This window comes from Amphiura filiformis, chromosome 9, assembly GCF_039555335.1.
Source record: "Amphiura filiformis chromosome 9, Afil_fr2py, whole genome shotgun sequence".
Lineage (NCBI taxonomy): Eukaryota > Metazoa > Echinodermata > Ophiuroidea > Amphilepidida > Amphiuridae > Amphiura > Amphiura filiformis.
In genome coordinates this window covers 68,146,288-68,162,552 of record NC_092636.1, presented here as the reverse complement: position 1 = coordinate 68,162,552, position 16,265 = coordinate 68,146,288, and positions in this window count along the sequence as shown.

The window sequence follows — 16,265 nt, the reverse complement described above, 5'->3', positions numbered from 1 at the left end:
ATCATTTGTGTTGGAAGAACATAATGTATCATGTCCAAGCTATATAAATTGTTTAAGAATCATGTGCTGGTAATGTAATTGTTATTTTATAGCTTGTTAGTTAAATGCAAGCAATATTGAATATATGTTGTCCCACTATTTTTTCAGGGAAAAAAGAAAAGTTGAGGTCAAAAAGAAACTGGATCACTCCAGCCAACTATTGGAAAATTATCTTGGCAAAGTTGAGTGGGACAGAACTGTCATTTATTGACATTGTATTTGAAAGAAAACAAAAACATGAACAACAAACAATTTTATGTTTTGTGGAAAGCACTGTATTTGGTATTTTATATTGGAGCACACATCTTAATCAAAGTTGGCAATGTGATAAAGCTAATTGAGTCAACCCAAATAAAATTCCACATTTCTATATTTTTAATATTAGCTTATTTTCACTAAAAACTTCACCATTTATTACAAATTTATTCAAAGTTGAGTTACAAAAACCTGTTCTACACCCCTACCAGCCCAGATTTTGCATTTTGGAATTTTATTAAGGTTTGACCGACCAGCCTGCCGGCCCTACTTGAAAGATCAAGATTTTGAATGCTTAGACTTGTGCCAAGTCTTTGAATTTTGTGACTATGATTGTATAGAAACATGTTCTTTTTCCCCAAAGAAAGTTGCCAAATTGCCAAAATTTCTCTTTCATTGGGCTATTGCAGTTGAAATCCATACACCCCCTGTGGAAGACATGACCTTAATCTTCCACACAGGGAATGAGAATTTCAAATAGGGTTACTTCATTTGAAATCTATACCACCTGTGCGGGAGATTCAGAGGTCGTGTCTTCCATAGGGGCTGTATGGATTTCAACTGGAATAGACCACAGTTCAGGTTGCTCCAAGCAAAGGATTAGGATTGGGCCATTTCATTTGGTAAAACAGAATAATATTTTTATAATCTCCAAAAATTAGTTCTTTATTTTTCTGGAATCTACTGGAGTATCTATTTATGTGATAATCAGGGTTTATGCATCTTCAACATATAATACTCTAATGGGACAGAGCCATAGACTAATAAAGGTATAAATGATTCATCAACAGACAAAGTCCAGCATCATCTGCTAATGTTTGTTACAGCATATATTTTTGAAAGCACTGTCTTGACATGTTTCGCTTAAACAGAGCTGTAAGGAAACCCTTAGATACAGCTCCATGATATGCACAAACAGTGTGATTTGTTAGACTCTGGTGTTTAGAACAACCAGCCCTCAGAAAGCACAGGGACTTTGCCCATTGGTGTGCTATCTATATTTGTTAAGGGGTACTACACCCCTGGCCAATTTTGTGCCTATTCTTGCATTTTTCTCAAAAATTATAGCGCATTGGTGACAAGTAAGATATGTATATTATAGGGGCAAGGACTACAATTACTGCACTGAAAATCCAGCAACTCAAGGCAAGTAGTTATTGATTTATTGATCAAATATTGGTTTTCCCTCATTTTTGACTGTGACTCCACAACTGTTGTCTGTGCTGAAATAAAATTTCTAGTGCAGTAGTTGTAGTCCTCGCCCCTATAATATACATATCTTACTTGTCACCAATGCACTACAATTTTTGAGAAAAATGCAAAAATAGGCACAAAAATGGGCAGGGGTGTAGTACCCCCTTAAATCTATGGACAAAGCACAGCAGCAAATCATGTCTTCACATCATGTCCTATTCCACAATATTTCTATATCCAAACAAATTGGCAATTTCAGAAAAAATATGACAATTGTCATTTGTGGTTTGAAATATTGTAAAGCATGATATGGATACATCACAAATTTTCCTGTAGGCCTTTATGTACCAAAATGTACCAATATTTTTGAAAATTACATGCCACAAAAATTATGGATCTCTTCAAATTACAAAAATTTTGTGCCACAAAAAATGTGTTTTACAGTAATCATGGTAATGGCTGCAACATGAACAGCTGATTTTATTGATGTTCTTTGAACACTGACCACCCAATTAACACAGTATACCGTATTTCGTCAAATAAACGCCCCCAGGGCGTTACATTTTCCCAAGGGGGGGCGTTTATTCAAGGTCAATTTTAGAACAATAATTCCCGTTAAAATCATTAGGTAAACTAAAAACACACGCTAAAATGACGAACTATGAACTAGAAACACTGACTTCTGGCTCAATTACGGGTTTCTGATCCAGATTTTCGCCAATTATTGACGCTATTATCGACCATGTGCGCAACTTGGTAAGCTTACTACACAAGATAGCATGGAAATATCGGCATTTTGTGAGCAGCTGGGTTGAAAAAAGTGGTGGGGGCATTTATTTGAGGGGGGCGACTATTTGACGAAATACGGTATATCATTTTTCACCCTCATGTGGCAGTGACATCAACACGTTGAGGCAGCTGATTCGCGCTCGCTTTAAGAGTGTGCATTTGTACACCAGCACTTACAGCAAACACTACCCATTTGAAGCTGTGCTCCTTTGAAACGCGCACTGTGTCACTGCCATGTCAGGGTGAAAAATGGTGTAACAAGTTGTCATGATTTTACCTCACCACCGATTATGAACGTGTTATGGTTTTGATCAAAACATTCATGAAAATGTTTTGAAAATGTTGTATGTGTAAAAATGCTACAACAAGTTCAACAACATTTGAAAATTTTGTTTAAATGTTTTTATAAAATAATGTTTGACAAACATTTTTGCAAAATATTTTGTCAAGAGTTAATTCAAATTAGCATTATCTTCTAAATGTTATTTAACAGGTATTTTAAGGGGGTACTACACCCCTGTCCAATTTTGTACCTATTTTTGCATTTTTCTCAAAAATCATAGCGTATTGGGGACAAGTAAGAGATGTATATTATAGGGCAAGGACTACAACTACTGCACTGGAAATTTTATTTCAGCACAGACAACAGTTGTGGAGTTACAGTCAAAAATGAGGGAAAACCAATATTTAATCAATAAATCAATAACTACTTACTTTGAGTTGCTGGAATTTTCAGTACATAAGTTGTAGTCCTTGCCCCTATAATATACATATCTTACTTGTCACCAATATACTATAATTTTTTAGGAAAATGCAAAAATAGGCACAAAATTGGCCAGGGGTGTAGTACCCCCTTAATATGATTCTGGCACCCTCTTGCAATGTATGGTTCAATAGATAATCACAGAAATTTTTTTTTTTTGAATTGTCAGTTGATTTAGACATTGAGTCTGCAAGATACGCATAATTGCATGTATTGTGTTGTTGTAATAACTAATACCAGGCTGTCAATAATCCAGAAATACATTAATATCAGGCTGTCAATAGTCCGGTAATACATATTGGACGATGTCGACGACTTTATCAAACAATCAAATCTGCAAGAAAGGTTTTGTACGAAAATATGGTGTAGTCCTAGGTTTCTGATGGCATCAAAAATGTAACATCATTTGAGCAAGTTATAGAGATTAACCCTAACCGTACTGTGTACTACAAAATACTACTTGATACATGCGCTGTTCGTGCGTGCATCCCATGTGGGGTGACGACGCAATCGCCCTAAGTGATATATAGGCACGGTTTCGCTGGCCAGCGAAGCCCAAGACCCGTGGCAAAGTGTCGCCGACCCAGCGGTTGGCATGCGAAGGGTCTCGGGTTTGAATCCCACCCAGAGGAAACAACTTCTTTCTTTCTTTTCTCTCTTTATTCCTTCCTTGTTTCCCTCCCGTCGCCAAAAAGCCCTTAGGCCGTTAGGGTTAAGCTGTGGATCACAAAGTGCCTTTATATACCCTTTTATATAACCCAACATTTAAAGGTGTTCTGCAAAAACGTTTAGTGCAATGGAATAAAGGGTCATGGGGAGACATGCTTCTGTGCTGCAAGTCCAAAGTAAAGTGATTGTAACTTAGACTTGTTTAATTCTTCTGTGAAGAATATGTATATAGAAATAAAACAACCAACCAGAAAAAAACCTATTTTACAGAATGTGTAATTTTTTTGATTGAATTTAGTTCTTAGTCAATTGTATTTTACTATTTTGTCATTGAGTTATCAAGCTGCAATAACTTGTGTCACCCTAAAGTGGCCCATAGAAAAGTGTGGCAGGGATTTTGGATTGGGCATATGTGAGATATTGACTTAAGGGAGATAGGGGGGTTTGAGGTAAAAGTATGCGTATGAATGTTAAGGTGGCACGCAGGATCACTCAAATTGGACAATTTTAGAGAGTGTTTTGTTTTGTATCTTTATTGTATTGTATCTTTAAAAAAGTAATGATGATAAGTACATAAAAGTATACATTTTCAGAAAGGAAATGATGCAAAGAATCCAACTAGTACTGCAGATTTCTGCAAAAAATTTGCAGTTTTTAAGAAAAGCACCAAAATTGATTTTCCATACCAATATTTTTCGGTCCACCATAACAAAAATTGCATATTGTGTTCTAAAGACAAAATACTTGAACCTGTTTTCTCAAATTCTTGAATTTTTTCTTCATTTTAAAAATATACCTTAAAATAGGCCTATCCAAAATTTTGGCCAAATTGAAAAAAAAAATTGAATGAAGAAAAAAAATCAAAAATTTGAGAAACCTGTTACTAGTTTTGTGTGTTTAGAACACAAATGCATAATTTTTGTTAATTTCGAGATTAAGGGTAAGTTGTTATGACGTCCGGAAAAAAAATGGCACAGAAATTAAAATTTCTCACATTTTTGCATATATCTGCGGTGCTACTTGGATTCATTGTATCATTTCCTTTCAGAAAATGTATACTTTTATGTATATCATCATTACTTTTAATAGTGTGTGAGCCCAGGGATTGGGCAGTACCACTTAGGGGTAGGGGGCATAGCTGCACCTTTATCATAAGTAGTAGTAACTCATGTACAGTACGTCCTAGATAGGTCAAACTATACCTATTCTGAATCCTTGTGACATGAGGAATACATTGGAATGGTTTTTAACACAATTTGACCCTTGTAAAGTTCGATGACCTTTTCCCGCCAAAAGCTACTCCGGTTCAATTGCTGTCATGCATTTTGTGTAGCCCTGCGACTAGCTCATGATGCGAACTATCTCTGGTAGCAGTGCAATTTTGCCCCCACTCCACCCCCCCCCAGTGGTGGCGCCATGGGGGCATGAGGGCAAATGCCCCCAGTCAGAACTCTTGCCCCCCCCCCCTGTTTCCCCCAGTAAAAATTTCCACGTTTTGCAGCAATTTTGTTAATTTTGCCCCCCTGAAATTCACTTTTCCCCTCAATGCCCCCCTCCCGAAAAAATTTCCTGATGCCGCCACTGCCCCCCCTTACCAAACACCTCATCTGAGGGGGCCAGTCTCGCACGCTATAAAGATACAATACAAAACAATGTCAACAATTTCCCACTTTGAGTGATCCTGCCTTTAAAGTAGGCCCGTTATTCAATTATGGACTCTCAAGCTTCAAAACAACAAAATTTGCGCACTTTACAGTTTCGATGTAACACTATAACTCCAATGAGTACTAAATCCAATAGTCATTTTTAGGTAATGAGTTAATAACATATGAATACCTAAATACAAAACTCACCCAAGTCCATAGAAAGTGATTTTGAGACAACTAAGAAACAAAATGTGACTCCTCGCCACAACTGAGCCCGGATGTCGCCAGTGCCACTATTGAGATATGCTCCATCGAACTTAACAATAAACAATAGGAAAGAAAGGATTTATTGACTGTTTTATTGATTTTTCACTACTTAAATGTCAATAATAATAATAATAATAATGGACATTTATAAAGCGCACAAAACAAAGGGTCTCTAGGCGCTGCACAAAAGGAAAAATACCGTAACTACAAACATCTTAAAAACTACAGAAGCATAACAACCCCTCAAAAATAATATCAATTATTAAATCTTAATCTACAACAGGATAAAACCAGCAATCATAATAATACACAAACATCAATGATGCTGAGCCAATTTACACTTAAAGCTAAAAACGACTAAAATCAGCCAAATATACACATGCTGAGATCATTTAAAACACAATAATCAATCATAGAGTACATAATCAGAAATAATGTGAAATAACATGGTTCGCGAGCAGTTCAGCAGTAAGCCTGGTTGAAAAGATGAGTTTTGAGATGAGTTTTAAATTGGTAAATTGTGCCGGAGTTTTTAATATGAGAAGGAAGAATGTTCCATAACTTTGGTGCAATCACAGAGAAGCTCCTTCCATAGGTAGTTGTGTGGCTGGAATGCTCGCGAAGCAAGTTCTGTGAGGAAGATCTTAAAACCCGACTTGGAGTGTACGCGACAATTAGATCAGAGAGATAGACCGGCGCCTGACTATGAAGGATTTTGAAAGTCAATAGCAGTATTTTGTAGGCTATTCTCTCTCTGATCGGAAGCCAGTGCAGCTGGTACCTAACTGGCGTAATGTGCTCAGATTTCTTTGTCAGCGTAACCACTCTGGCTGCAGCGTTTTGGACTATAGTACTATAGACATGATATACATCATTTTAAAGCTAATTTCAAGCAGAATATTTTGGTTGAATATCTCAAAAATGATGATTGGCGACATCCGGGCTCAGTTGTGGCGAGGAGTCACAAATGTGTATTATAGGCCTACATGCTGGGTATTCATACATGGATTTGGGTGCAAGTTTTATACATAATAGTATGATATGAGCAACGATTTCCCATGTTTAACTCAATTTGGCCAAAGTATGGACTTGGGTGGGTTTTGTATTCATGTATTCATATATTTTTGGTTTCTTTTTTAGGACATGAAGGGGATCCAAAACATTTTAGACCGTAAAAAGGGGGATAAACTTGAAATTCCCCCTTCGGAGGTTCCAACACAGTAGCGTAGCCAAGGTTTTGCCCCCCCCTCCCCATGTTTTTTGGGTTTTTGTACTTTTTAGCCCATTTTTGTCAAAGTTTGTTCCCTTTAAAAGTTTGCTTGCCCTCGCTGAAAAAGTGCTGGCTACGCCATGCCACTAGACAATTAAAGCCGTGCTTCGGGAAACGTGTTTTTGTAGTTTAAAGCTTGAGGCTAAAAGAGCCAATTGCTTAGCCATCCGTGGAGATTTTAATTATTTGAACTTAGTATAAACACCATTTCGGGGCAATTTCTGCCAGGTGAATCAAATAATTTTCATTATATGGTTGGTCTTCTTTTCATCTTTTGGTGAAGGTGTCTAACAACTTTGCAAGTGTAGATAAATATCTTTCTTTGTGTGTTTCAATTTGAGCATCATGAACATTTTTTCTCAGTGTTGACTGTTGGAGCTATGTTTGATGGGCTTTACGCGAAGAAGCCCAGCAGAGAAATAAGGTTGGTATACACTTACATTATAATTTTGTACAATTAAGTTCAGTATCAGCTCCATGTTCGATCGAGAGTACGAAGACCCATCAGGGCCGTCGCCAGACTGTTGACCATTTTCTCAGGGGGGTCGAGAAAAAGCGACATGATCGAGTGTGAAGCGTGTGCGCAAAGGGCCTGATCTGCTCCTAAAAGAACTTTACCCGGACAATTGCGCGCGAAAAAAATTACAATTTCAATCCCAATGGTCCAAATTGAGGACACGACAATTGCGTCCTAGGATCGGACCAAAGGAAGGCCACATTAATTAAAACTTTTGGTCAATTTTGTCCCAGCATTTTGAGTCAGTGGAACAAACATGTCTCTCCCCTCGATCGGTACGCCTAACACGGAATAAATGCAATTTTATCCCCCAAGAGAATTTCTGAAAAGCATTTTATATAGCCTACAGGCAGCCGATATGTCTATCTTTTACCACCTAAAAAAAGGTATGAAAATACCAAAAACACCCCGGTTCCGGCACTCCGTGTATTCGTGGGTACTTATGCTCGTCTCGCCGAACACCCTTTTGAATTTTATTTCGCGAACTTTTAAGGATAAAACACACCTATTTTCAGCGATTTCGCGAATTTTTGCCCTTCTACAATGCACCTTTTCTCGCTAAAACGCGAAAAATATTTCTAATGATGCTCCTTTTTGATGGAAACGCACGACACCGGTGATCTAATGTACAGTACCATGTGTACGGTGCGCCGAACGGAATAATGATACTGGAATCCGTAAATGAACGATGATTTAGGCCTATATACATGTGATTTGTGAATAAAGAGCACCCTTTTTTCAATTTCGCGAACAAGTTTTAATTACCCCTTTTTATTGTGTTTCGCGAATCGCGTTTCTTCATGATGTTTATCTCAAATAACCCCTAATTTCGCGAAATTTCCGACTAGCCATGTGTAAGCCTTCCCGCGGATACACGGAGTACCGGAACCGGGAAAAACACTCCATTCCCTGGATCTATTAGCAGGTTCTGTTCATAGTTCATTTCCGTCTCTCTTTTCATAAAAACATTTATTACGTACGTATGTGATATTAGTAAGTACGTATAGGCCCTATTAGTGTAGTCACCAGAGGGGGTTCCCATGCACCGAGTGCTTTTTTTTTCTAACTTACATTTTTGTAATTCTGAAGGTGTCTAGTAAATGAATTTTGATGTTCCCAAAATTAAATATTGTCCCATGGGGTTCATTTGGCGGCCATCTTGGATTCCGACAAAATTCAATTAAATTGACATAACTTTTGAACTAGACATCATAGGAAGACAAATGACCCCATTTTCGGGATAATGTGGACATGAGCAATCAATTAAAAGATTTATTTTCATGATTTAAACATGTTGGATACATTAAAATGCAAAATATTATGTCCCATGACATTCATTTGGCGGCCATCTTGGATTCCGACAAAATTGAATGAAATTGACATAACTTTTGAACTATAGACATCATAGGAAGACAAATGACCCCATTTTTCGGGATAAGGGATAATGTGGACATGAGCAATCAATTAAAAGGGTTATTTTCATGATTTAAACATGTTGGATACATTAAAATGCAAAATATTACTAAAAATAGTATCTTCAAGGCATACTCGTCTGTATATAATAGGAGCTCTTTTTGGTACATTGAGAAGGATATTTTGATGTTATTGATTTATTTACTATTTTCGCTTCTAGGTGCATGACTTAACTTATTATTAGCTAGAACTGGTGTTAGTGAACTAAAGCCTGACAAGCTGGCTCAGCTACATGACATTTGCGACAAAAGACACATTGAACCTCATGATTCACCCTATCGCATGGATGATGTCTCTAATCACATTCCGGAGAGTCTTGCTGGTGTAGATTTATATAGAAACAATTGGATATCATCGAGGCTGCTACCAAAACTTTACTGAAAATCAATATCGTTTGAAATGTAGTGCTAATGAAGCTTCGACATCGCAATCCTCTCGTAACCGTAAATTACAATTATCAACTGTCATGCGACTGTTCCCTCCACAATGTATCTTTTTACTGGAAATTAAAGTGTCTGGAAAGACTGAGAGACGCATCAAATTCCCAGTATTCAAGGACAAATACGGAGCATTTAAGGAGCCTACTTCGAAACAGATTGAGCCTCTGGCACTAGAACTAGGACTACATACATCGTCTACATAGCATGGTGCTAGGTGAGGACCGCTTTGCAAGAGAGGCGAATGAGAAGCTGAAGGTCCTACTTGAGAACCACATTATCCATGACTCGATCGCCTATGCCAAATTTCATCTAGGTGACAAAGGGTATATCACCAACAACCTGGTCTACAGCGGCAGCATCTCTGTCGCAGACGCAGTGATTGAAACTACCAAAGCACATACTGCTCTGCACTATCATCCGGCACCTCTACAGAAGCAAACAATTTGCCGCTATTCTCAGTAAGCTGGATATAACTGTGACACTGAGACATATAACTTCGCCTTGGAACTTGAGACAGTGCTGGCCAAGGATCTTGATGAGGTTTCCACATCTCTTACTCTGCAGATCATTACCGGCGAGGGAAAGGATGTGTTTCATCTCGAATGGGACAATCTAAACAAAACAATGACAAATATTCATGGGCCAAACGTGGTGAACAGCACTGGTGGGATAATGATACAAGATGTGAAACCCGGGTTTGATACCACTACTAACCAGGATCGGACTCTCCCTCTCTACGAGCGTAGATATACCCGAGACCATGGCTTCTGTTCATATCTGTAGTCAAGTCGGGCCCAAATTTCCTGAGGGAACCGTGTTCACTCCGCCCATGATAAATAGCGAAATGTACTCAACATGCATCTCAAAGAATATCGTGTCTGGTCATTTACACGGGAAGCAGTGGGGAGAAGCAGCCTGTCCCAGGGTTTGGTGGCCTCTTGATCCTCTCAGCTACCGGTGTGAAACCCCAAAGAAAGTCAACTATCGACTATTTCACCCCTATCCATCACCCCTTCACCATCCAAGTGGGACAGGAGTATGTCCTTGTCTTCATATGTGACATACTTCACAAGCATGGTAAAAGTGGAGGGGTCCTGTAAAGCGAGGTCGAGGGTCTCACGAGGAGTACATGTCTGTACAAGATTCAGCAAGGTCTTGGGGTTGGTGACCTCAACGTTCTCCTCCTCAATGAATCGCTTAATTAACAAGCGCTTCACCGGCTTCACCGACTGTTTAGAGGCAGAACAGTGCTTTTGCATATGCCTTCCCTGTCAATACACTACGTAGGCAGCCACTGGTAATGAGATCAGCCACCAAACCCTGGGACAGGTTGCTTCTCCCAATAGCTTCCACAGATGTGAACAGGATCAGGAGCCATGGTCTCGGGTGTATCTACCTTTAGGGAGCGCACCTTGCTCGGCGCGTAGAGAGGGAGAGTTCGATCCTGGTTAGTGGTATCAAAACCGGGTTTCACATCTTGTATCATTATCCCACCAGTGCTGTTCACAACATTATAGCCATGGATATTCGTCATTGTTTTGTTTAGATTGTCCCATACAAGATGAAACACGTCGTTTCCCTTGCTGATAATGATCTGCGGAGTATTATGGGGAAACCTTAGCCAGCACTGTCTCTGGTTCCTAAGGCGAAGTTGCATGTCTCACAGTGACCCAGCTTACTGAAGATAGTGGTGAGTTGTTTGCTTCTATAGAGGTGCCCGATACTAGTGCAGCATGTGCTTGGTAGAAGAAACAGGGCCACATCCTTATACTTATCTTTGAACCCCAGCTTATATGAATAAGTCACCGCGTCTGCGACAGAGATGATGGCGCCGTAGACCAGGTTGTAGGTGATATAGCCTTTGTCACCCGGATAAAACTTGGCAAAGGTGATCGAGTCATGAATATCATGGTTCTCAAGTCGGACCTTCAGCTTGTCACTTCTGTACTCTGGATTGGGGAAGCCACTTCTTTCAAACTCTTGTATGATTGTACAGAAGATTCAGCGATGTAAGTAACTTAACCTCCTTCTGCCCAACAACTCGGTCTTGAATGAAATCAAGGACAACAGTGAATGCCAGCAGATGTGCAGCAACTTTACGATCCTGCTCTGTTTCAATTGTCGCTTTCGCTTCATCACGCAGGTAAGTTGTGTACTGCGTGTTGAAAGAATCGCGACAGGAATAGTGGAAATTCGCCTCTCTTGCAAACAGGTCCTCACCTTGCACCATGCTATGTAGACGATGTAGTCCTAGTTCTAGTGCCCGAGGCTCAATCTGTTTCCAATTAGGCTCCTTAAATGCTCCGTCTTTGTCCTTGAATGCTGGGAATTTGATGCATCTCTCACGCTTTCATTTCCAGTCTTTCACAAAAGATACATTGTGGAGGGAACAGTCGCATGACAGTTGATAATTGTAATTTACGGTTACGAGAGGATTGTGATGTTGAAGCTTCATTAGCACTACATTTCAAACGATATTGATTTTCAGTAAAGTTTTGGTAGCAGCCTCGATGATATCCAATTGTTTCTATATAAATCTACACCAGCAAGACTCTCCGGAATGTGATTAGAGACATCATCCATGCGATAGGGTGAATCATGAGGTTCAATGTGTCTTTTGTCGCAAATGTCATGTAGCTGAGCCAGCTTGTCAGTGGCGGAGCCCCTTACTTTACTGAGCGGTGTATAATCTAGATGCTCAATACCACTCACATGCAAAATACAATTTACAGGTGGACGTTTCTGCAGTGAGTCTGACTCGGTACCTTTATCACCCTTGCGTTTTGGCATGATTATCCACCACTTCACTATAACTATGCTACGATATTTAGTTCACTAACACCAGTTCTAGCTAATAATAAGTTAAGTCATGCACCTAGAAGAGAAAATAGTAAATAAATCAATAACATCAAAATATCCTTCTCAATGTACCAAAAAGAGCTCCTATTATATACAGACGAGTATGCCTTGAAGATACTATTTTTAGTAATATTTTGCATTTTAATGTATCCAACATGTTTAAATCATGAAAATAACCCTTTTAATTGATTGCTCATGTCCACATTATCCCGAAAAATGGGGTCATTTGTCTTCCTATGATGTCTAGTTCAAAAGTTATGTCAATTTCATTTAATTTTGTCGGAATCCAAGATGGCCGCCAAATGAACGCCATGGGACATAATATTTTGCATTTTAATGTATCCAACATGTTTAAATCATGAAAATAACCCTTTTAATTGGTTGCTCATGTCCACATTATCCCGAAAATGGGGTCATTTGTCTTCCTATGATGTCTAGTTCAAAAGTTATGTCAATTTCATTGAATTTTGTCGGAATCCAAGATGGCCGCCAAATGAATCCCATGGGACAATATTTAATTTTGGGAACATCAAAATTCATTTACTAGACACCTTCAGGATTACAAAAATGTAAGTTAGAAAAAAAAGCACTCGGTGCATGGGAACCCCCTCTGGTGACTACACTATATGTGATACGTACGTACGTGGTACTTAACTCCAGTTTCCCCCCTCCTCAATGGCGTTGTCAGGGTTTTTCTTTTAGGAGGGCGTGAGGAGACGACTTTGAAGGGGGAAATTGTTATTGACAAAAATGGACAAAAAAGTGTCTAAAACGTAAAATATCACGGCGGCCAGCATCCAACAGGCATGACAGGGGAAGGGTCAAGTATAAGGACAAGATGTCCCATGAGGAAGTTGCCCCTCCCCCTTGGCTACCGCCACTGCACCTCCCTGTCCGCTTCTAATGCTCCTCCCTAGTACCCCTTTTTTACCAGACACAACGAATAACATACTATTTAGAAATGTATGCACCTGCTAGAAGTATGCAACACTGCTCGCTCCAGTAAAACAGACCATTAATTTTATACGGGAACATAAATCCCCTTGCCGTAGAAGTTTCAAAAACTTTATCTCGCAAACTGAATTTATGTACCTCATGAGCACACACAAAATATACCAAGCTTGACGTTTGGAACAGAAAATTATTTTAACCTAATTCAGTCAGTAATTTTCAACAACATATGGCGTGTTTTTCTAATTAAATTAGATTTCCAATAATGGTCTTTTAACTAGATAATACATAATGCGGCCCATACACGTTCAAACTTATTGAACAATATCAAAGACCCTGAATACAAGGGTGGATACAAAATTTACCATTGAACACACCCAATTGTAGATTTTGTATCCACTCCTGCATCTAGGGTCCCCAATTTTGATCAATATTTTGATCGTGTATGGGCCGCATTAGAGGTGATTTTGTAGTCTATGCGGAAATATTGAAACTATTGTTCTAAAATTGACGTATTTTCGTTCATAATTTACGGTTCACTGTAGATTTTCGCGTTCACTTCGACTTTAATGGCAGAGTGGTTTTAATGGCAGAGTGGTTTTGAATACATAATCCTCTACAGCGTGACTGGTACAGTGCCGTACTAACTCTGTTACTCGGCAATGTCAATTTGACATCCTTGTCTGTTCACAAACAAAGAGGTAGACAAAAGACCTGTATGGGCGGCCATGAGGGCCAAAAGGGTCTCAAAACCACACAAGGGTCTCAAAGGTACAATAAGGTCTCAAAAACACACAAAGGTCTCCGAAATAAACACACAACAAGGTTTTAAAAGTATAATAAGGTCTCAAAAACACAGAAAGCTCTCAGAAACAAACACACAGTAATGTCTCAATAGCACAATACGGTCTCAAAAACAGAGAAAGGTCTCAGAAACAAACACACAACTATGTCTCAATAGTATAATAAGGTCTCAAAAACAGGGAAAGGTCTCAAATACAGAGAAAGGTCTCAAAAACAGAGAAAGGTCTCAAAAACAGAGAAAGGTCTCAAATACAGAGAAAGGTCTCAAAACAGAGAAAGGTCTCAAAAACAGAGAAAGGTCTCAAATACAGAGAAAGGTCTCAAATACAGAGAAAGGTCTCAAATACAGAGAAAGGTCTCAAATACAGAGAAAGGTCTCAAAAACAGAAAGGTCTCAAAAACAGACTAAGGTCTCAAAAACAGAAAGGTCTCAAAAACAGAAAAAGGTCTTATAAACAGAGAAAGGTCTCAAAAACAGAGAAAGGTCTCAAAAACAGAAAGAGCTCAAATACAGAGAAAGGTCTCAAAAAACAGAGAAAGGTCTCAAAAAACAGAGAAAGGTCTCAAATACAGAGAAAGGTCTCAAAAACAGAGAAAGGTCTCAAAAACAGAGAAAGGTCTCAAAAACAGAGAACGGTCTCAAAAAACAGAGAAAGGTCTCAAAAACAGAGAAAGGTCTCAAAAACAGAGAAAGGTCTCAAAAAACAGAGAAAGGTCTCAAAAAACAGAGAAAGGTCTCAAAACAGAGAAAGGTCTCAAAACAGAGAAAGGTCTCAAAAACAGAAAGGTCTCAAAAACAGAAAAAGGTCTCAAAAACACGTTATGGTCTCAAAAAACCTTTCTCTGTATTTGAGACCTTTCTGTTTTTGAGACCTTTCTGTTTTTGAGACCTTTCTCTGTTTTTGAGACCTTTCTCTGTATTTGAGACCTTTCCCTGTTTTTGAGACCTTATTATGCTATTGAGACATTGTTGTGTGTTTGTTTCTGAGACCTTTCTGTTTTGAGACCGTGTTGTGCTATTGAGACATTACTGTGTGTTTGTTTCTGAGAGCTTTCTGTGTTTTTGAGACCTTATTATACTTTTGAGACCTTGTTGTGTGTTTATTTCTGAGCCCTTTGTGTGTTTTTGAGACCTTATTGTACTTTTGAGACTCTTGTGTGGTTTTGAGACCCTTTTGGCCCTAACGGCCGCCTATAGACCTGTCAAAACTGTAAACGCTCAAGGATGGTCCACAATAGATTATGTCAGTAAATGAATATGTTACCGTCAACCACAACAAACCAGCCGTTAAGGAATCTGGAATGAGCGTTTTGAGCGTTTCGACAGTATTTTTTGTGGGACATGAGAGCACGTCAGACATATCGAATTGCATTCTGAATACGAAAAATGTCTTTCTGATATCAAATAATTTTCATTTTTTGAAATTCACGATACAATACAAATTTTATGACAAATTATTAAAATTTGATATTTTTCACATATTTGATATATAGCCTAACAGTCCTCGAAGTAAATTTTATAAATCTAATGATATGTTCTTAAAGTGTATGTAGCTGAGAGGAAAAGCCGACGATCAATTGAAAATTTCGACCTTTCATATTGAAGATATGGATTTTTTCCCAAAAGACCCTTTTTTTTTTTGGTGTTTTGGGGAAAAATCCATATCTTCAATACGAAAGGTCAAAATTTTCAATTGATCGTCGGCTTTTCATCCCACCTACATACACTTTAAGTATAAATCATCAGATTTATAAAGTTTACTTCGAGTACTGTTAAATATCAAAAATATCAATTTTTAATAATTTGCCATAAAATGTGTATTACATTGCGAATTTCCAAAAATCTAAATTATTTGATATCAGAAGCACATTCTTCGTATTCAGAATGCAATTCGATATTTCTGATGTGCTCTAATGTCCCACAATAAATACTGTCCAAACGTTCATACCCCACCCCTTAAGTCGGCCCGGTCAATTTTTTATTTTATTTCGTGTTTAAGGGATCTGGAATAAGCGTTTTGAGCGTTTCGACAGTATTTTTTGTGGGACATGAGAGCACATCAGACATATCGAATTGCATTCTGAATACGAGGAATGTCTTTCTGATATCAAATATTTTTTATTTTTTGAAATTCACGATATAATACAAATTCGATATGTCTGATGTGCTCTAATGTCCCACAATAAATACTGTCCAAACGTTCATACCCCACCCTTAAGCTTTAAAATGGTATATAATTTGATTTCAATTTATCCAGAAGCGGTGTTATGGTTTGTTGAACTTTGCATGCTCCATCAACAAAATGGTACCTTATTTCGGATCTACATT